The sequence below is a fragment of the Apus apus genome, chromosome 1 (genome assembly GCF_020740795.1).
Source record: "Apus apus isolate bApuApu2 chromosome 1, bApuApu2.pri.cur, whole genome shotgun sequence".
NCBI lineage: Eukaryota > Metazoa > Chordata > Aves > Apodiformes > Apodidae > Apus > Apus apus.
In genome coordinates this window covers 169,264,847-169,287,173 of record NC_067282.1, presented here as the reverse complement: position 1 = coordinate 169,287,173, position 22,327 = coordinate 169,264,847, and the positions used below count along the sequence as shown (strand labels likewise).

At 39.5% G+C, this 22,327-nt stretch overlaps 1 protein-coding gene across 2 annotated transcripts in view; it reads left to right on the top strand.

The window, feature by feature from the left end:
* The first annotated feature begins 1,960 nt into the window (after positions 1-1,960).
* The window catches only part of FRS2 (fibroblast growth factor receptor substrate 2), a 54,663-nt gene continuing 34,296 nt past the window's right edge, over positions 1,961-22,327 (top strand). The window contains exon 1 of one of the 2 annotated variants that reach the window (XM_051631109.1): positions 1,961-2,109. The gene's annotated coding sequence lies outside the window, so the exon portion shown is untranslated. The remainder of the gene's footprint in view (positions 2,110-22,327) is intronic. The other variant, XM_051631116.1, reaches the window with a different exon arrangement.

The window sequence follows — 22,327 nt, the reverse complement described above, 5'->3', positions numbered from 1 at the left end:
CTGTCAGTGAATCTGGGTGAGCTGGGTGAAATAACACTCAGGTGAAGAGTGAAGATGACCTGTTTGGCAGGTGAACAAAACCAGCACTTCACTTTTGATGAAGACATTGAACTTGACTGTCAAAGAGACACAATGCTATTCAGGTTTAATACAAATCCTGTCACACAGTTTAAATGCAGCCATTCATGTGAGCTGTTGAAAGCATGGTGAGAGCTAGACGGAGTAGAAAAATAAATAAATGACCCAGCAGAAGAGATTTGTGGATACGTTGCTCCTTGCTCACCCAGACACTGCTGAGGCAGCTATGGAAAAATTGCAATGCACAAATACTTGGCTGGATTTGGATTCACAGTCTGAGATCAATAACTGATGCCAAGCAGACTTTAAGGCAAGTCTGTAACAGAGGAACTGAGGGTCACAAGGAACGCTGCAGATATTTAAGAACAGCTCATTGCTCTGTAGTCTATTGACATATTACATTTATGGGATATGAGCATATACAGTATATTAGATGACAGGGTTTGCTACATGACTTCACATATTACATGACTCAGCTATAGGAAAATCCCATTCCCTCAGCTTTATCCATGCAGCTCTCTGAGCACTGACTCACAGGCACAGAAGCCAACAGCTGCAATGGTATAAACGTTAAACCACAGCTGTGTTCCCTCTCCTCCTTTCTTTCTAGATATTAACACCTTTCTAGGATGTACATCTGAAGAAAATCTCTGCACGGACTTCAACTTCTTCAGCTCTCGTGCAGCCTACAGATTAAATGAATATTGGGGCACTGGAGTATTGTCACCCACTTGTTTCTGCTACAAAGCAGTAAGTGTGAAGGGAAGGAAGGTGAGCAACTGTCAGAGCAAGATTCTTTCTTCCTGCCAAAGACCTTAGATAACTGAAACACAGTCAAAACACAAATCGCACAATCACTGGGAAAGTAAGATAGACAGATCAGTTTTGGCAAGTAGCTCAGTGCTAGGCATTGCTTGGTGGAAAGGTCAGAAGTTAGGGCAAGGCCAAAGAAGCTAGCCACAACAAGAGGGAAACATACTTCATGTGATCTGAGGCAGAGCTGTGAGTTTTGTGCAGGTTGCTGGCTGCTTGGACTGTGAGCAGTGTGTTTGATCTCTGCATGTGCTGGGACATTAATCACACGATCAAGATTACCTGCAGATTACCAGGTCTTCTGGCCCAAGACCCGTCACAGGTATTGGTCTGTGAACAGGCAGCAGGCAAGAGGATGTCTAGGCTGTGACAGTAAGAACAACTACAAGCTGGTTTTTTGCACTGCCTGGCAGGAGAGTTAAGCGTTTCCCAAAAGCTGCCCAACAAGCAGGTGTGGCACTACTCTCACTTTTCTGATTTCCCACATTTCTTTTTGCTGTTCCTTTGTTTTAATATGTACACGGTCTACCTCCGCCTCCAGCTGCACGTACTTTATCAAACAGTGCAGCCTCCAGGGCCGGAGATGGCTTCACCAGGGCAGCGCCGCAACTAACGCCGCGACATCGCGCTACAAGACAAGGCGCGGGGGCGGCCCGGCCAGAAATTTGAAGCGAACCGCATCAAACCGATTGAGCCAATCCTCTCCAAAGCTGGGTGCGCAACGGCAGCTTCATTTTCTTCTTACTGGCTTTTATATCTATACAAACACATATACCTCCGGAACCAGCAAGACCCGCTCGGTGGCCGCCTCCCTCACAGCCGGCCCTTGCCCCGCTCGGAGGGCGCTCCCTCCCTCCCGCCCGCCGCTCCCCGGCAGGACCCCCCGCCCGGGGCAGGGCCGGGCCCAGCCCGGGGGACCGGGCCGCCCTCTCGCCGCACCGCTCAACGGCCCCCGCGCGCGCCCCCAACGGCCGCCCGCGCGCTGCCGCCCCCGCCCCCCGGCCGCTGCCGCCGCCGGAAGGCGCTCGCGCCGTGCCCCGGAAGTTGTCGCGGCGGAGTCCGGCCCAGCGCGAGGCCCTGTCGCCGCCGCGGTCGGGAGGCGCCGCCGTTACCGCCGCCGTTACCGCCGCGGGGCGCGGGGCGCGGGGCCGCCCTCTCGCCCGTCACAGGCGGCCCGGCCGGCTCGGCGCGGCGGCCAGCGCGGGGCTGATGGCGGAGGTGAGTGCTGGTCCTTCTGCCCCCCTCCCCGGCTCCCTCCCGCGGGGCTTCCCAGCCGGGTCCGCTGGGAGGGGGCAGCAGCGGAGGCTCTCGGGGCCGGGCCCGGCCCGCCCGTGGGTGGGTGGGTGGGAGCAGCCGCGTGTCTCGCCTGCTCCCGTGGGAGCCGGGCTGGAATGTGTCCTGCGGTAGGAGGTGGGGGTCCGGGGTGCGGCGTCTCGCTGCGGGGGGCGGCGGGCGCTGGGGCCGGCCGGGGAGCCCCGGGGCGGGGACCAGCAGGAGCGCGGGGGCCTGGGGGGGCTGCGGCCGCGGGTTGTTTGTGGGCGGGGAAGGCCGCGGGGGGGATCAGCGCCTCGCTCCGGGGCTGGGGCGGGGGTGTGTGAGCGGAGTGCGAGTTTAAAAACAAAAGACGGGGCGTTGGGGTTGTCCTGGCGGCGGGTTTGCTGGAGGCAGGTCTGGCGCGGGGTGCGGGCCCCGGCTGCCTGGCCGCCTGCCTCTCGTGCTCGGTGCGTCCGGTAGCTCAGTCCCATCTTGGGTGACCTGTCAAGCGCCTGCACCTTCCCTAGGTCAGCTGCTTCTGTCACATGCCTCTCCGGAGAAGTGCATTTGCTGTTGCACGTCGCCGAGCGAGCCCAGGGGCTTTCGAGGTGCGAGCCCAGAGGCTGATTGAGAGCTCTGTCGGGTCAGTGGGTTTAGGGTCAGCAGGCTGAGTCTCCCAGGGAAAGGGAGTCCTCCAGGCTTTTCAAAGCTGTGCTGCGTATGAATGAAAGTGATACCTAGCCTACTTGCTCATCATTTTAAACTCCCCTTCCTGTGACGTCTCCCTAGATGTGATCGTAGTAAGGACAGATAAGAAGAATTGTAAAGGTCAAAAGGAGTCTTGGTACTAGTTTGACTTGCTTGTTCATCTCAACTTGATTTTCTGGAAAAGGAAGGCACGTTTCGTATCTTTCTGGTCGCTACATCTTGTTCAATGTTAGTGGATAAGAACCGATAATAATGATTAGAAATCACTAGGAATGTTGTCAGACGGTGAGTGGAAAATAATACTCTTGTTGCAATAAATACATACTGTAGAAATTGGGGCTGATTTTAGTAAGCGTTGAAAAAGTTGCCAGCTGTGGTTTGATACCCATATTTTGAATGAGTATTTTATTTGTGACTTTTTTGAATAGTCTTTGAATTTATTTTACTTTTTTTTTTTTTACTTAAAGTGTTAGTGCCAGTGACTTTTAGTGTAATGAGCAAAAGATGTCTGTGTCAGTATTTTTTTTTATCTTGCTTTAATAGTGTTAGTGTTTGCTGTAATTCTGTATTATGAATCTGTCATTAAATCTGCTCTGCTAGCCCTATAATGTATTTAGGGGAACGAAAACCTAATTTGTCTAAGATTTATTGCTGTGTTAAAACAGACTTTCTATTAAGACACATGGGTTCAGATCCAGTAAGCAACCTGTCATCTTGTTAGTCAGCAGAACTGCCAGAGAAGTTCGTTGTCTGTTTTACTCAGTTAGCAAGTGCATTTGAAAAGCACACCTGCCTATGCCTGCTCAAAAAGAAGCCTGTATCAGTATAAATCACCAGTTCAAGTCCAGAACTTGTGAGCTCTGTTCCAAATGGGAAGTGATGAAGAACATTATTCCTTGACTGAGATTCCTTGAATTTATTTGCCTCTGTGTCTGGAATGCTTTGAAAATCCTTGTTGAAACTGCACCAGCAGTTGTATGTGTATCTGTTTAAATGGCTTTCCAGGGTTTTGCTCACTTTCCAGCTCAGTGTCTTGTTTAAATGTTGGTAGTGAGTTGTAGTCAAAATAAACTGTTATTGTTTCTGTACAATTGTTATAGTCAGCGTAGTTTGAAACACTTCTTCATAGTGCAAGACATTTATCTTAAAGAGAAGAAAGATTATCTTATTTTTTTGCAATGGACAGGTGGTACCTTGTGGAAGAATAAATCTTTAAGAAAAGGAGAATTTCTTAAACATACATAGTATGTGAGAAGACTGATTTGTGGCTTCATGAATCTTGATTCGGCACTTCAGTTATACAGTTCTTGAACTGTAATGTTGATCTGTTTTGTCTTTGAATTTATATGATTATTTTCTTTGTTAACTGGACAAACAAACAAATATATTCTCTTGCCATGGAAATAATTTCTTGCTAAATCTAATGATCCACTAATAAATTCTGTTGTTTGGAAGTTAGCAAGATAATTGCTAGTAGTTTGTCTGTACTCCTACTTGGGATACTTTACTGTTCAAAAATCAGCTTGAAAGTAGCTGCACCCATGTTTTTAAAGGGTCTGATTCTGAACTCATTTCATTAAATTTTATTCACTTCTGTGACCATTGGGTCTTTTAGTTTAGGCAGACCAATTTTTTGAATAGTGGATGAAATTCACTCTGGAGCAGACAGGTTTGTAAGACCACTTCAATCACCTGAACTATTGTGAAAATGCCTTGTAAATACTAAACTACAGTTAAGGTAATACTTAACATGACTGCATTTGTTTTATTAGGTGTATGTTCTTCCAATGCAAATATCTGAGGTGATTTAATCAGTGATATTTAAAAGACTATCTGGTGAAAGGATCATTAAGTTAGAGTAACTAATGCTCTATCTTCATTTTGTTAAACACGGAGGAGTGAAATTGGTGAATGTAGTGAATTGGCCTAACTTCCTGCTGCTTGTGCCCAAGTGGACTGTGGCTCCTTAGGTTACTGAAAAAGTGGAAAAAGGTTTTATCTTAGTAACATGAATTAAAATCATCATGTTCAGTTGCTCTGGCAAGTTTGAATTTAAAATGTGGCGGTGTACAAGCATGTTTCTACAGCATCACAAGCTGATCAAAATTGGACCTTCTGCCTTCCCAGCCTCCTTTCTTCCTCTTCCTTGTGCCAGTAAGGATTGCACCAGGAGCTGATTCAGGAAGCTAAACTGGCTGAAACTTTTTTTTTTGGTAGTTAGTTTTTAATTGACTTGGTGCTCTCTGCTGACTTACCCTGCAGTTGGGTACCTGTCAATGGCTGTGCAAGCAAAGAGGGGGAATCCAAGAGAGGGAAGAGAAGCGGCTCTGCAAAGGCCTGAAGGTGTGAGACTGACTAGATGGGACTCCAGCCTGCAGCCAACTGCTTTGCATAGGTGTACAGCTGGCATGGACCAGCTCCACCATTGAAAAACATGGTCCTGTTTGTTTCCACCCTGCTCTGCTGCTTCCTCCTTTGTGCAGGCAAATACTTGTATGGTTATGTGGTGAACTGGGTTGAGGTTTGCTCTGACTTGGGGGAGGGGCAGGGAGGGGAGGGTTCGGTTTAAGCTGGATCAGTTTGCTGCACAAACATTTGTGCTGGCGCAAAGATGGGGGTAGAAGCAAGCAGTAAGGGGAGCAGGGTGTGTCTCTTTCTTTTGGTGACAGTGATACACTATGCCAGTTTAAAGTGTATTTGATACTGGCCTAATTCAGTGAGGTTAAGCCCATATGGCATCAAGGGTTTGAAGACATTGTTCAGTTATGGTTCATGGTCGTATTTTACATCTAAGATCCCTTAATCCATGGCAGCATGTCTCTGATTTCATTATGTGCTTTAAAGGGATTCTGGGGGAAGAATCTAGCCTTTTGTGTAGTAACTAATTTTTTTTTTTTTAGTATTTTTATTTGGTACCTATTGTTTCATTTAGCGGTACTTAATGGGAAAAATATGCTCCTGTTTATAACTGCTGTTCATCAAATTCTTGAAACAATGAATTTGTTCAGCCTGTATATCAAGTTTTTAAATTTAAAAGACTAAAATCAGAAAAACTAGTGATTAGACTGTCCACTAAGAAAACTGCAACGTATCTTGCAGTAATAAGTAGATTAAAAAAAATGCACATTGATTTGTCTATGAACACAGGCTGATCTAAGACATAGAACTTCAGACAGTTTCCTAGGAGGTTGTGTGTGACTTTTCTTCTTAAGTAACTATTTAATGGTTAGTGGTTTTCAAGATCTGTCTTAAGGGTTTCAGGTGATCACAGAAGTTGTACTTAATGTTTCAGGATATGGATAGGCATTGATATAGTTTTGGTTTTTTTCCCCCAAACATTTGTGAGCATTGTAGATAGTCTGTCCTTCAGCCATTTGTCTCTTATGCTCTGCCATAGAATGCCACACTTAATGGTCCTTCCCACCCAAGAAGCTGTATGCAGTGAGTGTTCTGTGCTTTAGGCATAATCACCAGTTAAATGGACAGTATTGGCTCAATCTACATTCACTGGCCAGTTACCTTGATTCATTTTTCATGAGGTGGCTTAGTGTGCTCTTACCCTATTCAGTCCCTTGCAAGTCTGTATGAGTGGTAACCTCTCTTTGCTGGGTAGTGATGACTAGCTATTGCTGGAAGAGATGACCTATCAGCAGGTTTTCAGTGACATTTTCTGAAACAAATGTAATGGGTTTTATTTTTGCTTGCTACTGTATAACATTGTTTTTTATCAAAGCTATTTGAGGAGCTCTTGGCCAAAAACTGCTTTCCAGAGATAAGCAATTTTACGCAGAGTGTGCAGATGATATTTTAGTTGTGTAGTTGTGATATTTTAGATTATTTAGTTGTAGAGCAGCAGTCCTAATATAACAGACTTTGAATTTTCTGTTCTTAGACATCATCTTCTCTTGTTGGCCCTTCTGTGTAATCACTGTCAGATGTGAACATTATTTTTGAACTTGGTGATAAACTGGTGTGTGGGGTTTTTTCATAAAGTATGGATGGATGTAAATCTTTGTGTATGTGTATTGCAAGGATTCTCCAAGTACAGTGTACTCTTCAAAGATTCTTCTTCACTGTTTCTGGCAGAGTGGCAAAAATCATGATGGCTAATCTTTATTGAGGCCCATCTTCCTGGAGCCATGTGATTCTCCAGAATTTTAGTCTTTCCCTCAAACTTGAAATGACAACAGAAATAATTATCCCTTGGCTTTAATAAAGAAATGAACAACTTATTTCTGATGTTTCTACAATAAAATCTTACAATCATTGCATGCTTGGGACTGACTATATGGATTATTTTCTAATTAGTGGATATGGCATTGTAATTGCTGTTTCCTTCTCTTGTCTTCAGAGTACTTTCATTTCTTGTGTAATTTGCTCTTCTAAAATGCTTTCACATCCATATGTGAGGCAGTGAGACAAGAAGCTTCTTGAAACATGAGCTGTTCTTAATCTGTCACCTACTTTTCAGGTGGTTCAGGGTGTTTGCCTGAATCTCAGTTGGCAAATACTAAAATCTCTGTTAGGCAGTGTGTTCCTCTGAATTACTGCGAATGTAAAGTTGTCGTGTTGTGTGCTGTTGCTATCATAGCTGCCCATGCTACATGTCCCCTTTTATTTATTTCAACTTCCAGAATCAGCCATAGTTATGAGACCTGTCACTTCTCTCAGGATATTTTTTATGTAAAGGTTCAGTATTGACTGTTGGGGTAGAAACACCTCTGTGCTGACACATTTTTTAATTGGGATTTAAAAAAATACCCCAAAAGTAGGTTTTAGCTCAGCCTTTTTCCTTCTTTATGATGAATGTGTATCTTGCAGCAAAGGTACTCAGGTGTTTCTCGCTGTTGAGCTTTTCCTTGTACATATGTCTGTTACTTTTCTGTTGAGGAAAATGTGATTGAGAAATCCTGTAGGAATGGTCTATGCTTGTAATAAAAGCTGGCAACTATAGGGCAGTTGGCATATCTGAGATACTTACGGTTTTCCTGGACTGTACTCCAAACTTGGGAGAGACTGGGCCTCCGTGTTTTTAGTCTGAAGAACTGATTTCTTTCCCTTGGCTTTTCTTCAGTGATTTTGGTCCTGGCAGGGTTGGGATGCTACTGCTGTCCTTCATACCATGGTGATGGTTACTGTAAACCATTGATCTGTTACAGTGTGCGGACTCAATTGTGAAAGGTTGCTTTAATTTCCTGCCTTTTCAAGGGTAAAATAGACTCGCTATCCCATATGCTGGTGCCCGGATTCCTGTATCTAATGGAAGACACAAAACTTTGATATATCTCTCATTGGAGCTGTAGTTGAAACTGGTGTGTTGGCATTTCTCCTGTTTTTCTGTGGCAAGTTAAACTACATAGTAGTTCTTACCTGCTGGTAAGAACTTATTTGCTTGACACAAATGAAGAATTTGTCTTTCAAGCAAATCTTAAATGCTTTTCACAGGAATATTATCTTATTTTGCATGAACATGACGCCTGGCACAGTATGCAGGTGGGGACATTTAATTCTTACCATAATTTAGTCAGTAAGTGTCATTGTAGTAATATTGCTTGTTTAGAATCACAGAATACTGTGAGTTGGAAGGCACCATTATATGAACATTGGGAAGGTATTAATCAGCACAATATTAGCTGTGTTTCTGAGATGGAATGCCTTTATTTGATGACTTGCAAGATGTTTGACAGGGTGGAGGCTTGACTGGTTTTGCCATGCTTTAGGACAGTGTGACATCTTTTTCCCAAAATGGAGATGCTGAAGCAGTAGCTTTAAAGGGGGAACTCCCATTATATATTTTTTTTTTCCTTGCAGGACAGCAAACTTTGGTTTATATGTAAACCTAAAGTAGAAAGTGAATGATGTAGTGCTATGTTCTGTCTTGGTAGCAATGTGTCTTATGTTGAGCTTTTCTGAAATGACAGCAGTAGCTTTTTGTTTAGCTGCAAGCAGAGCAAAACAGAGCTGACTATGCAGCAGTTGCCCTTCAGACACGTCTAAATTTTTCAGTCTATTTATGAGTATCAACAAACACTTTGTGCATACTTTTGCCACGCGTTGAATGCTTCTATTTTCCTTTAATTTAGCTTAAAACTAGTAATGGAATTCCTGAGGTTTTGAAAGGAATAGCTCTTGGCAAGCCTAGAGTTTTGAAACCAAAGGCAAATTAAGATACCAAGCAAACCCAGGGAGGGCTACTTCTTCAGGGAAGTATGTTAAGATTCTTCCGACATCTTAGAGTTTGTTTAATTTATGTTTTAAATATATATATACCATTGGATTACTCCTTTAAAGCACAGTCGTTATTTTTCTTAAAAAAAATAAAAATCTTACTGGAACACAAGCAGATTTATTCCCCGCCCCCCCCCCCCTTGATGTCATTCAAGTTATTCAGCCTTTTCAGCCAAGGTTAGAAGCAGAGAGTGTAATACTCCTTTCTTTGTATCTATCTCTGTTTTTCAGTAACTCAAACACTGATTGAAGCGTGTACTTAGATTATACATTTTACTTGAAATAAAATACGCACTTGCATTTAGATTGCCACAGTAATTGTAAAGGAAAGTAGTTGTTGTTACACATCTGTGAGGTCATACAGTAATAAAATTGAAAAATTAATTTACACTTTCAAAGTCTAGTTTTGCTTTTTATAAAGTGTATGGCTAAGCCACTTTAGTTTTGTGGGAATAAGTGGAGATCTCAGGGTTCATCATTGTCTCTCACACTTGAGGCTTGCTCACCAGTTGTGATGCTGCTGACAGCAATGTAATCCTTTCTTGACCAGGGCAGTTGTTTGGGGGTAGCCTTCTTTATTTCCTCTTCTCCTTAAATCTACAGTCATGCTTTATTCGTATCCTCCTTCTTCCTTGTCCAAACAATGTTTTCAAGACCACGTTTTCTTTTTCGGTCTTTACAAATGAAGTTTAGGCCTGGACCTGTCATCTGGAGTACTTTGAGTGCCTCCTCCCTTTTCTCCTGATATTCCCTGCTCTACAATCTCTTTAAAATACAGCTGGTGTGATATTTCCTACAGCTAGTTTTTCTCATCAAGCTAAAGGTCATTGTCTTTGAATTCGAAGACTTGCATCTCGTATTTCTGCATCAGACTCTTCTTTTTCCCCTGCTACTCTTGGTGCTCAAATGTTTGGTGGTTTTGGTTTTTTTTTTTTCCTCTCCCCTCCCCACCCTGTCTTAAGTCATATTCTTCACTTTGATTTGAGAAACTTTTGGGTGTAATTGTATGTTACATATGTTAATATTACTACGAGAGAAAATTATTGCATCCCTGACTTTTCTTCATGGATATTGCAGTATCCTGTTGTCTCTTCTTATACAAATGAACTGTGTTTTTATCTACCAAAGCTGACAGGAAAACATGGTACCTTTGAATCTTACAGAGACCTGTGACATGTATGTTGCTGTGTATCTTTCAAATCTGGTCCAGTTGTCTGATGAATGTACTTTTTACTTTGGAGTAAGCAAAGAGCATTGGTGGAATTCTTTAAACTCTTATTGTGTGAGTACAATGTTAAGATTTTGTGGACTTTTATTTTAATTGTGTTTTCAGTTAGTAGATATTTTTTTCTGCACTTGGCAGGTTTCTTTGGTAGGCAAATCAGATGTAATCTTCAGCTTTTATTTAAATGTTACACAAGTTGAATTAAACTGGCAATAAGAGTATTATTAAGTGCCATGTCCTATTCTTGACTTATTGCAGAATTAAAGCTAACATTAACAGAGGTAATTATTATTATTAAGGAAAGCCAAGTGACTTTTAAATATTATTTCTATGTCTCATGAAACTTTCAGTCATGTGTTTTTTGTGGCTTGTGTTTTGGTTTTTTGTTTGTGGTGTATTTTTTTGGGTGTTTTTTTTGAAAATTAAACTTCTATGGCTCCTCATTATTTTTTTTTTTTTAATGTTAATACAATGAAGAAGTAAAATGATTCTAATAGTTAAACTAATCAATTTTAGCATAAAGCTTGCTGTGCCTGTCTTGGAAATGTTTTAGGATAGTAGAGTTAAATCTTGGTGTATCCTTTCTGGGTCCCGGCAGCTGCCTTGTGTTTCAGTCTCTCAAAACCTACTGAGTAGACACCTGTGCCTTGAAATTGAGAGTGCGGTGTATGTGTTTCCTTTCAATTTTTATTGCCATAAATGTAAAAGGACTAGACAGTGGTAGTGTTAGTGTTAATTCTCTCAGGTGTACACATGTTCATGCTAGTGTTAATTCTCTCAGGTGTACACATGTTCATGCTAAAGTAAGCTGGGTGTTTCATACTTGTCTTCACAATATTTGTGCAGCTAGACTGGAGGTAGTCTTAAATGCTTGCCTGTACTATAAGGTTCCTAAAGACATTTAATTTGGCAAATGTTTGGATGCTCTGTGTGAATGCAAATGCTGCTTTATCTTCCTAGTAGCTGTCTCTTTCTTCATTTACTGTACACGTTTTAGGCCATGGCATTCATTTCCTGGGGGAGCTTCCTTTGCATTTTTGCTAGGAAGGGTACCATTAGGTTAATCTTTGTTATTAAAAAGCATTTGGTTCAGACATTTTAGATCTTAAAAAGTAATGAACAAGCTGATACTAAATACATTGTTATCCAATAAATTGTTCTCTAATCTTGAACTTTGTGGCATTTATTCAGTATTATCATAATAACATTGTTGTGCCTATATTAAGAGAAATTCTGAGTAAGACATGCCAGTTGATTGATCTTGCAACTCCAGAGAGTGCTCCATTCCTAAAAAATGTTGGACTAGAAAAGAATTTGTACAGGAAGGGAAAAAGGGATTGTGTTACATATGCTTCAGAAAAACTTTTAAATTATTATTTTTTTTTTCTTCCCTCCCCTTTTTGGTAGACAGGTAGATGGGTGAACTTCTATTTATCCAGTGCTTATGGCCTTCCTCCCCAGGTTTCAGAACTTTTCTGATAACAGAGGTGTGGAGAGCATTTCCAGCTTGTCGTCTAGTTCTAGAGCAATGTGTGTTTTGTCTCAGAGGTACAACATATGCCAGAAACTTAGATAAGCTTCTAGTTTCTGTAACACTCTTTGGGTTTAAGTGTGTATTATGACTGTTATATTTATTGCCACTTAGGGTCTTGAAATATTTTTACTAGTATAGGGCAACAAAGTGCCCTTCAAAATCTAAAGTTCAAGTTATTTGTCTTGGGTTTTCTGTGCCGTACAGTGAATGTGGATCATCTGACCTTCACAGATGTATTTTCTTTTACTATTACTTTGGTCCATGAGTGTCAGTAGGTTTGCTTAATAAATATTTATTTCTTCCTGCTTTAGGGTTCCTTGTTCTATTAAGTCCTCATACACTGGCCCCATAGCACAACTTCATGTATGTCTGCTAAATTTAAATTTACTTCTTTTGAAGAGTTTGTTTTTTATGTCAGCTGAAATATAGAATTCTGTTTGTTAAATTGATATAACTTACTAATTGTTAATGGTATGGTTTTAAAATAATATAAAGGTAAAAAGTAGCTTGGCATTGTCTGCAGTGTGAAGAAAACCACTTTTTTGAATATTTGATTTTGCCAATACCATCTCAGTTTAGCATTCGTCTGTGAATATTTCCCTGCTGATGTTAAAATAAATCAATAACACTTGTTTAAACTAAAGTCTGTCCCTTACCCTTTCTACCCCCTCCAAGGACATAAGCACCTCCATTTTGCCTTGGGGCTCAGTGGAGAATGTTTGGGTCCAGGTTTAAATATTTGTGAAGTGGTGTTAAGTTCACAGGTACAAGTATGTAAAAAAATTAAATAATAAATTTGCCAAGCAGTTAAGTTTTATATTCAAATCTCACCTCTGATAGCTTCCTATACCCTTATACATTGATGGGGAGATTGGAGCACCATTTTGAGTGGCTTTTATTTATTTAGATCCTAATGCATGCAAGATTTTGCTTAGTGTTTTAACTACTCATTGAACTGTAGGTGACAACATTTAGTGAGATGTAGGAAGAATAAGGTTAAAGCATATGCCAGTCAGTTTGGAATTTACTGGTTATATGCTCTCCTTAGCAATGGTGATTTCTTTGTAGTTTGGAGTGGGAAGATGTCTGACAAGGAGGAAACTTGTTAGCTGAGGCTTTGAGGACAAGACTGAAGTACTTGATGATGCATAGTGTACTCTAAAAGTTTGTAATAAAATTATTAAATGTTGACTACTATGAGATACTTTAATCTAGTATCATAAGCAGTAGTTATGTGCTATGTCAAACTGCTCTTGCATGGATTATAAGATGGTTCTGCTATTAGATTGAGCTGCTCTAGTGCTGACCTATAAAGTGAGCAGTGCCTTAAGGATGGTGCGTTGGATTCTCACAGTGTTGTTTCATAAGCGTACGTTTCCATATTGTACATGAAATATGTAGTTGTAGGCTTTTGCACCAAAAAAAGTTGTGTTTCAACACACTATTCATTTTGTAACTAATTATTTTGACATTGTTTGACACCATTTTTTATGAACTGCTGTACTGCTTGATTACATACAGTTCTAGATTTTTTTTTTCAAGAAAAAAAACATCTTTCAAGTAAGACTTGTTCTCTGATTCTGCTGTCAGATGGCAAAATGTCTAGAATAGGCAGATCGTATTTCTTCCTGTTGCTTTCCAGTGCCCCACATAAAAATGTGTGACCTAGATGTGTGTGGATTTTGGTTTTCTTTTAATGGAGGTATGCAAGTTAACATAGCTTTTATTGTTGATTAATAGCTAAAATTATTGGGAGAGTGGGGAGGATGGGGAAGGGATGGCTAGTGTTCATACTTTTATAGAAAGAAAATCTTCAGCTCTCTTGTATCACTTGGGTGCTTTCAGCTTTATGCCCTGCTCCATCATTAGTCTGTAGAAATGCTAGCATTCAGATTGTCAAGAGTTGGACATAACCCAGCAGCTGAAAATAATGTAAACTCTTGTATAATGAAATACATAAAACTTCCTTGTCAGCTAAGGAGGAATAAGTGAAATACTGTATTAATGAGGTTTTTAAGTAGTTACATTTTAGGTTTGCTCTGTACGAAAAGTTATTTCTCGAGTGTGCTATACCAAGGAAATGTAGCTTCAGAAAGCCTTATATATTCCTAACTTCAGAACAGACAAGGAAATATTACAGAAGAATGCTTAAGGTGATGGAATAATAAAGCCTACCAGTGTATGGTGAACAGTAGTAGTATTTTACATACTGGTCCAAATAGTAAATATTGTGGGCTAACTGTTAGTGATTTGAGAGAGATCTTGGTTTACATTTATTGTAAAGTCCTTCTATGAACTAATTCCAATACCAAACTCAACTTCAGTAAAGTCACAACATTGATTACCTTTCATTATGAATGGACTTTTTTTAGGTGGGTAGTTATATAAAATTTTGTAACTACATAGGGGCATGTAAAAAGAACATAAAGCTAGAAGGGATAAGGGAATGTTGTCTTTGAAACTGAAGTCTAGAGTTATGAATAAAATGTAACTAAAACCATCACCAAAATGTTTGTTGTTAAATTTTGTATGTTAAAAGCTACTTGCTGAGTTACTCATAGACTAACCCGAATAACAAAATTTATTTAAACTTTATTTGGGTTTCAAATCTGTATTTGTGTTTCATATAGGTGAACAGCTTAAAGGTTGGTGGGGTTAAACAGAAGTCGTAGGAGCTGGGCAAGGTAAGGTAAGGTAGTGGATGAACACAGAGAATTGAACGGGGACTGACAAGGAAAGGAGACTAGCAATCAGTTAGAAAGCAGCTTCATTTTTTGAATATTTTTAATTTTGGCTGCTTGACTTAATTTTTCCTAATATCATCTATTACATAGAGAATTTGAATTACAATGTTTTACTGTCTTAGCAGTGGCTAATGATCATGTTTCTTAATTCTAAATTACTTTCAAAACACAGTATTACTAGGCAGGGATAAGTGGCTTCAGTGCTTTTGTTTTTGGGGGTCTTCCAGTGTAGACAAAGGAGTTGCAATAAATGGACAAAGTATCTGGGATTAAAGTGCATCGTAAGTAACAATGATTATTTCACACTCCTTCTGTAACTGTGTGTAAATTTTCTTCAATTTCTTTTCTGTTTCTGTCCTAGGAAATAATACAGCTTTTGTGGATTTGGTTGTTGGATTGCAGTTTCTGTACCATACTCTTGTTGACTGATTCAGTTATTTCTGGATGTAATGTGTTGCTTCGACAGAAGTGTGTTTTGTTTGCTGGTACAGTCTGAGACACACCATTTTAATTTGCTTTTGAAATTTTGTATATTAACTGCAGAAGTAGAGAGAGAGAGAACAGGAGTCATGGTTTATCTTGGATTATGCAAACTTGCTTTGGAACATTATTGCCAAAGGCTATTACGCTTAGTGATTATTATGTTTATGAAGTTGTTGTATTTTCTCAAACCACAATTCTTGTTAAAGGATAATTAAGTTAAAGCTTGGGCTATTATTTTGCAGATTCTGTGCCAGTGCCAAAATATTTTCAGACAATATGTAGTTTTCATTTCAAAGGTATACTTTTAACTTGAAATGCTAAGTAGAGTAATAAGTTTTAAAAATGTACTACTGTCCTTCTAGTTTACTGAATGTTAATTCTAAGGTGAAAGCAAGCCATTTATCTTGCACTGCCAGTAGAAATCAGATGTGAAATATGAAGGCTTAAAGTTTATGTTCTTGCTCTAAATTAATCTTTATGCTGTTGATCTTTTGCAGAGAGAGGATAAAAAAAATCTTGCTGTTTGTAGCTGATGTTACTGAACACTTTAATAATCAGGTTTAGTAAATCACCAGCTTCCAAAGGTATCATGCTGTGTGTTTATGTAAACTATAATTTAATACTGAGTTGGACGATGCTTGACATCTGTAGTTGACTTTCTCAAAAATGAAGGGCATGACTTCTGTCAGTCAAGTGAAAAAGCGTAAGTATCAGGAGCTTATTAACCTTGGCTTGTACACTTAAGTGAAGTTTTATGTTGTTATTTCAAAGAAAATGAAAAAGTAAGTGGACTTTTTAACAAAAAAAACCCAAAAATCTGTACAGATTAAATGGTCACTGATCCCATTCCTAAACATTTAGGAACTTTTGAAGCTGTATTTGTGCAGAATTTTTGACAGTTTTACTGAAGTGTAAGTGGAAGTAAGAAATAGCACTGTTCTAAACATTAGAACACAAGTTCTAAAATGCCAGTGTGCTGCAAGTATCAGTCCTATATTTAATAAGCCTTATCAATATCAGTCTTGATGTTGAAACTGAAATACTATGGTTTTTATAAAAATCTTACTTTTCTTAACTTCAAAACAGATAGCAGTATTTACTTGAAAATACACTTTGCACACAACTGTGGCTTTATATGAACTTACCTTTGCATAAAATACATTGAAAGTAAGCACTTTCAGAGGCTACAGCCTATTTTCTTTTTCCTTAGTTGTTTTATAGGTTTCTGTAAATGGTGCATACAATTTGATGTATTTTAGCAGATCCCTGTGATATCAATCTACATTATAATGAAGCTGTGTTTTCATGACCACTTTAAAATGGCCAGAGTGGCCTGTTGTCAAGAAGGAAGACTCTGATTTCTCCTTAGGCTTCATGGTCCAACCTCTCAGTCACTAATAACAGTGTGGCCTTCTGATCAGCAAGATCATGCAATTTTAGAACTATTCAGGTTGGAAAATACCCTTGGGATCACCAAGCCCAACCATCATCCCTACTCTACAAAGTTCTCCCCTAAACCATATCCACCAACACCACATCCAAATGACCCTGAAGCACATCCAGGGATGGTGACTCAACCACCTCCCTGGGCAGCCTATTCCAGTGTCTAACCACTCTTTCTGTGAAAAAAATGTTCCTAATGTCCAGTCTAAACTTCCCCTGTTGCAGCTTGTCAGCCACTTGTCAGTTAGAACCCCCAGGTCCTTTTCTGCCAGACAGCTTTCCAGCCACACTTCCCTAACCCTGTAGCATTGCCTGGGGTTGTTGTGGCCCAAGTGCAGGACCCAGCACTTGGCCTTGTTGAAGCCCAGACCATTAACATTAGCCCAAGGATCTGATCTATCCAAGTCTCTCTGTAGAGCTGCCCTATCCTCATGCAGATCAACACTCCTGCCTGGCTTGGTGTCATCTGCAAACTTATTGATAATACACTCTGTGTCCTTATTGAGATCATCAATAAAGATGTTAAACAGAAACAGTCCCAACACTGAGCCCTGAGGAAAACCACTTGTGACTGGCCCCAGGTGGATTTGACTCCACTGACCGCCATGAGCAGCCAGTTTTTTTAATGAGAGTTCTGTGGGGAACCATGTCAAATGCTTTTTGGAGGTCCAGATAGACAATATCCACAGCCTTTCCCTCATCCAATAGTCAGGTCATTAGGTTATAAAAGGAGATCAGGCTTGTCAGGCAGGACCCGCCTTTCATAAACCCATGCTGACTGGGCCTGATCCCCTGGTTATCCTCTATATGTCTTCTGATAACACTCAAGATGATCAGCACAGTGGTTTGGATTGAAGCTTGTCTAGCTAATTAGAAGATAGCCAGAGCAGGAAAGACCTCCTCTCTCAGCTGCAGTCACCTTTAGATCAGCTGAAGGTAACACAAAACAGCATTCTGAGAAGGAAGAGCACAACAGTTATTTTTAAATATCCCATCTCACAATGGCTGTTTAATTCACAAATGGAAGACTTCACAGTACTTGGTAGCCATGCATCTATTTTCTGTATGTGAGAGGAAACAACATGCCCTTGTTACAAATTGAATTTGTATTATCTTAGAAACACAGGCTTGGTTTTGAAAGGGGTGCTTTTGTTACCTCTTTCCTCCTGTTAGTTCTAGTAGGCATAATTCTAGTAGAGAATTAAAAATTTCAAAATACTGGTTTATTTTTGGCATTTTTCTGGCCTTCATGATCAGTATATAAAGATACATGAATATGTGCATATTAGTACTGAGTCATTTGGTCTGTGATTTCACAACAGTAGTAAGAAATTATTTTAATTAATATTTTTTTTCAGGTAGGCAAGCAGGCAGTGTAAAAGTTTATGGAGTAGCCCAATATTTAATCTGCAATACTTAGAGTGGCCTTTATGGAGTGTAACACAACTGTTTTGATGGTCAGTATTCTCTGGTTTGGCTTTTTTTTTTTTTTTTAAAAGGTGTACAGTCATATATTAGTTATTCCCTTTATGTAACCAATATCAAACGTTCTGGTTAAAGTACACAGGTACTACTTATAAAGGAAATGATACATGAATAGAATACAACTTAATTTCTTCTATAAATGGGATTTTTTTACACCCTTCTCCCCACCTCCAAGTCATTTGAGCACCACGTACTCAAATATGGCTACTGGGACACAATGTGGAATGTTTTTTAACATTTTAAGAGTAAGAGAGACTCAAACCTCTTGAAAGTTTAATCTTGAGTATATAGTTAAATGAGCTTTCACAATTCCAACTGTTTTGAAAGCTGTCTGCCTGTAGTGTTAAAATCTCTGACGTAAAATCTGACCTTTATTCATATGAGCATCTGCTTATATAAATTAAGCACCTGCTTTCTTCAACCATAACCTTAACCTTTCTTTTTCAGTATGAATACTTGTTGCTACCTATAAAATAATTGTGCATTTCTTTGTTCTGCCTAGATTAGTGCTGTTTCTTTGATGTGCAGAATAAACTAAAATGCAGAATTATTTGGGATTTCTCCATACTGTTAAGTTCAGGATGATGTAAAGATTATTACATGACATTTAAAGTTTTAAAGCTAATTTGTAGCTAATGTGTATGGGGTGGTCTTAGATACAGATGTTCACAGGATTTTTTTTCTCTATTTTCCCCAGAAATGTCCCATCTGTCCCCATTGCTTGAAGACAACAGAAACCCCAGGTTTCTGGGGTTGCACTGAATCAGTAGGAAGCTTGTGATGTTAATTACATATTATTGATAACATCTGGCTTTGCTGTTCATACTGCTATCTTTTTTGGAATAGACTAAATAAGCAAGAACACTTAAATATTTTGAACTTGAAAGCATCAGTTTCTGGTAATTGAAGATGTGGGCTTTAAGAAATTGCTAGGATAATACATATAAACCTTAATGGCATCTTTTAATGGTTTATGTTGATATTGTTTAAAATATTACTATATTGTGTATATAGGTAAATTTCTATGGGAATAGATGCACAGAGTAGGATGTACATTCCTGTGCCATCTTTAATTTCTTTGCCTGTTTTTAGTGGTAGTTTGAAGGGGTGTTTGTCTGTTTCAATGTGAAATGGTAATTTTTGTGTTAGTCCTCACAGATCTGTTACAACTTTTTGAGAATCTGTGTTTATTTTACAAGCAGCGTAATTTCTCTAGGTAGTGCAGGCAGCAGCAGCAGCAACAAAGAGATTGGAGGCATAGGCAGTTGGTACCTTAAAGTTTCTAGAAAACTCAGAGAGACTGTATCTTTTTACAAAATTTAAGACCTGCAACCAATTTCAGAGTTAGTGAAGCAAATTTTTGCATGTTGTGAGACCATATGTCAAATCTTTCCTGCTTAAAACCAGTCGCAGTAGGAAACTGGGGTGTTCTTATATGTAGTAAAGCTTTGGAAAGAAGAAGCAGCATGCTCAGGAACTAGCTATGTCTGTATTACCATGTCACTGGGTACAAAAGATAGTGTCCTTCTGGCTGTTTATTGTGTAGCTTTGGTAACGATTGAACTTTTTGCATTAGAGACTGTTAACTTGGATAATTATGTGTATTTTGGAACTACATAATTAATGGATGTCAATCCAACTTACGACCAATGTTCTTTGAACCAGTCAAGCATACTTGCCAAAGTGCTTCTATAACATGCTGATATCCAAAATTACAAACTGCTTGGGCCACTGGGCCAGATTGATGAGATAATTTTTGTGCATTTGGTAGAAATAAGTTGCACCATCCTAATGACTATATATTCATTTTCTCACAGGTTGTTTATGGTGTAATCCATGCTGATATATGCTCAACTTCATTTATCAGGCAGTAACAGTTTTTTGAAAACTGTTTGATGGGGACATACTCTTCTGACCTACTTTCTCTCCTTTTCACATGGACTTTCCCATGTAGAACCCTCAAATCATAGGGGACTGGAAGGAGACTTTTCAATAAGATGCTCTTTTTGCCTTTAGAGCAAAGCTCTAAAAATGGTTATGGAAAATATTTTAGTCTCACATGACTGAGCTTTCTATATATGAACTTTTGGACACACTTTGTATTGTCTCTTAAGAGTACAGTTCCCATAGGAAAAACTACTTTTGGCACAGCATGTGTTGCAGATGTCTTTATTTCAAGGTCTTCCACCATTACTTCTTCTTCCCTTGTCTCTTGTACTATTGCAGACAAAGGTTTTCAGAAAGTGGATCTGTCAGCACTGTGTGCTGACCGTAAGTAAGGAGTTCCTCACAAAGCTGTGTCTAAATCAAGTTGTATGCTTTCCTCTTTCCAAGCCTGTATCCATCAGCTGTATATTTGATGTCTTTACAGCTGTGGGTTTGAAGGGTTATAAGCAATACAATATCAAATAGTCCCTCTGTATGTAATAGAATTGCATGTAGAAACTCAACTTTTACTCAAATTAAGGGTTAACTGCAAGGCACTGAAATTGTATGATAAGCATAACACAGTCTTAATGTAGTTGAAATGAGTCTGCTCACTCCCAGTTCTTGGACAGAGAATATTTTCACTGCACGGGAACAGACAAAAGCAACAAGATAGCTGTGCCATAAAAAAAAGGGATTGCCAGTTTAGACTGGTAGAGGTGTTCCTGCCAAGGAATTGTGGCTAGACTTAAGAGTTTTCATGTCTGTTACAGTGTGTGTAATGGTCAGCCAAAATTACATCTCTCTTGTGGTAGCTGCAGTATAAATATTAGAGCAGACATTACCAACTGTTTTTTAGAGTTTGTAATCTAAATGGGTAAGACAGGCATGCAAAATAAGAAAAATAAATGTATTATTTAAGTGATTGTAGATTGACAGCAATGGTGGTAGCAAGGTCCTAGGTATGGGCTAGGGATGAGTTGAACAAAGAAAACGCAGTGCGAGGCAGATAGCTGAGATGAAGTGTGGTGAGAGGAGGAGCGACAAAGTGAGATGAAGAATAACAGAAATAAAAGGTCAAGCCAATGTAGGACAGATACTGACATGTACAGAGATTCTTCCAAATGTCCTGGAAACCTTACTTGGCTTTGGTCCTGTCACCTGGGGTACTTGTCCAGTTTAATCTAACTGGTTATCTCCACTGCACAGAATACTTGGCAGTGTGGTAATAGTTACTTATCACCCTACGGATTAACTAAACCCCAAAGTTGGTACAAAAGAGCCAATTCTTATTTTCAGAATTCTCTGTGGCAGGAGATGGAAATACTATAGGAAAGACAGGAAAAAAATAAAATTAAGGTAGACAGAAAAGGAAGAAGTGTTCAGTAATCATGCTTTATGAATCAATTGTAATATAAAATTATTACCTGAACTGCGTGCTTCTGGAAAACCATCTCTTACATAGTACAACGAGGATTTTTTTCTTTGGTAAATATTTTAAACTCATTATCAAAGATACTAGATCAGAAGTACCAGTTACGTTAGTGAAACCTTGAAGTTTACACTTCAGACTTCATAGCTTTGTTGCATAGCAAACATTTTGATTTTTATATATAAACGTGCACATACTCACAAATTATATGTGTTCATTGATGTTATTTCCATGTGTGCCATGTTTTAAGATACTCAGTAATCACTTCTGTAATTTATATAAGTCTTGTATGTGACACGGTGTTATGCTAAAATGTAGTTCTTGGCAGAAATATATTTCAACAACAAGGTCCAATATAATTTTCAGTCTAAAATGGCTTTTGAAAATCTTTAAATATTGGAGAAAGTGATTGTTTTTTGTTTGATCATTTTTGTAATGCTGATGGTTATTCTAAGTTGCGTAAGGCTAGAATGGAGGAACCTAGTCTGACTCTTGTGTTCTGATAAGATCATAGAATCATAGAATCATCAAGGTTGGAAAAGACCTTCAAGATCATCAAGTCCGACCCATCCCCCTTACAGCCCCTAAACACTAAACCATCTTATGAAACACCGTGTCTACCCCTTTTTTGAACATCTTCAGGGATGGTGCTTTCACCATCTCCCTGGGCATCCTGTTTCAATGCCTCACCACTCTTTCTGTGAAGAAATTTTTTCTAATATCCAGCCTGAACCTCCCCTGGCACAGCTTGACCCCATTTCCTCATCCTGTTGCTGGTCACCAGGGAGAAGAGGCTGACACACACCTCACTACAACCTCCTTTCGAGTAGTTGTAGAGGGTGATGAGGTTTTCCCTCAGCCTCCTCTTCTCCAGGCTGAACAGCCCCAGTTGCTCAGCCTTTCCTTGTAAGACCTGTTCTCCAGACCCCTAATCAGCCAGTTGCCCTTCTCTGCACCCTCTCCAACACCTCAGT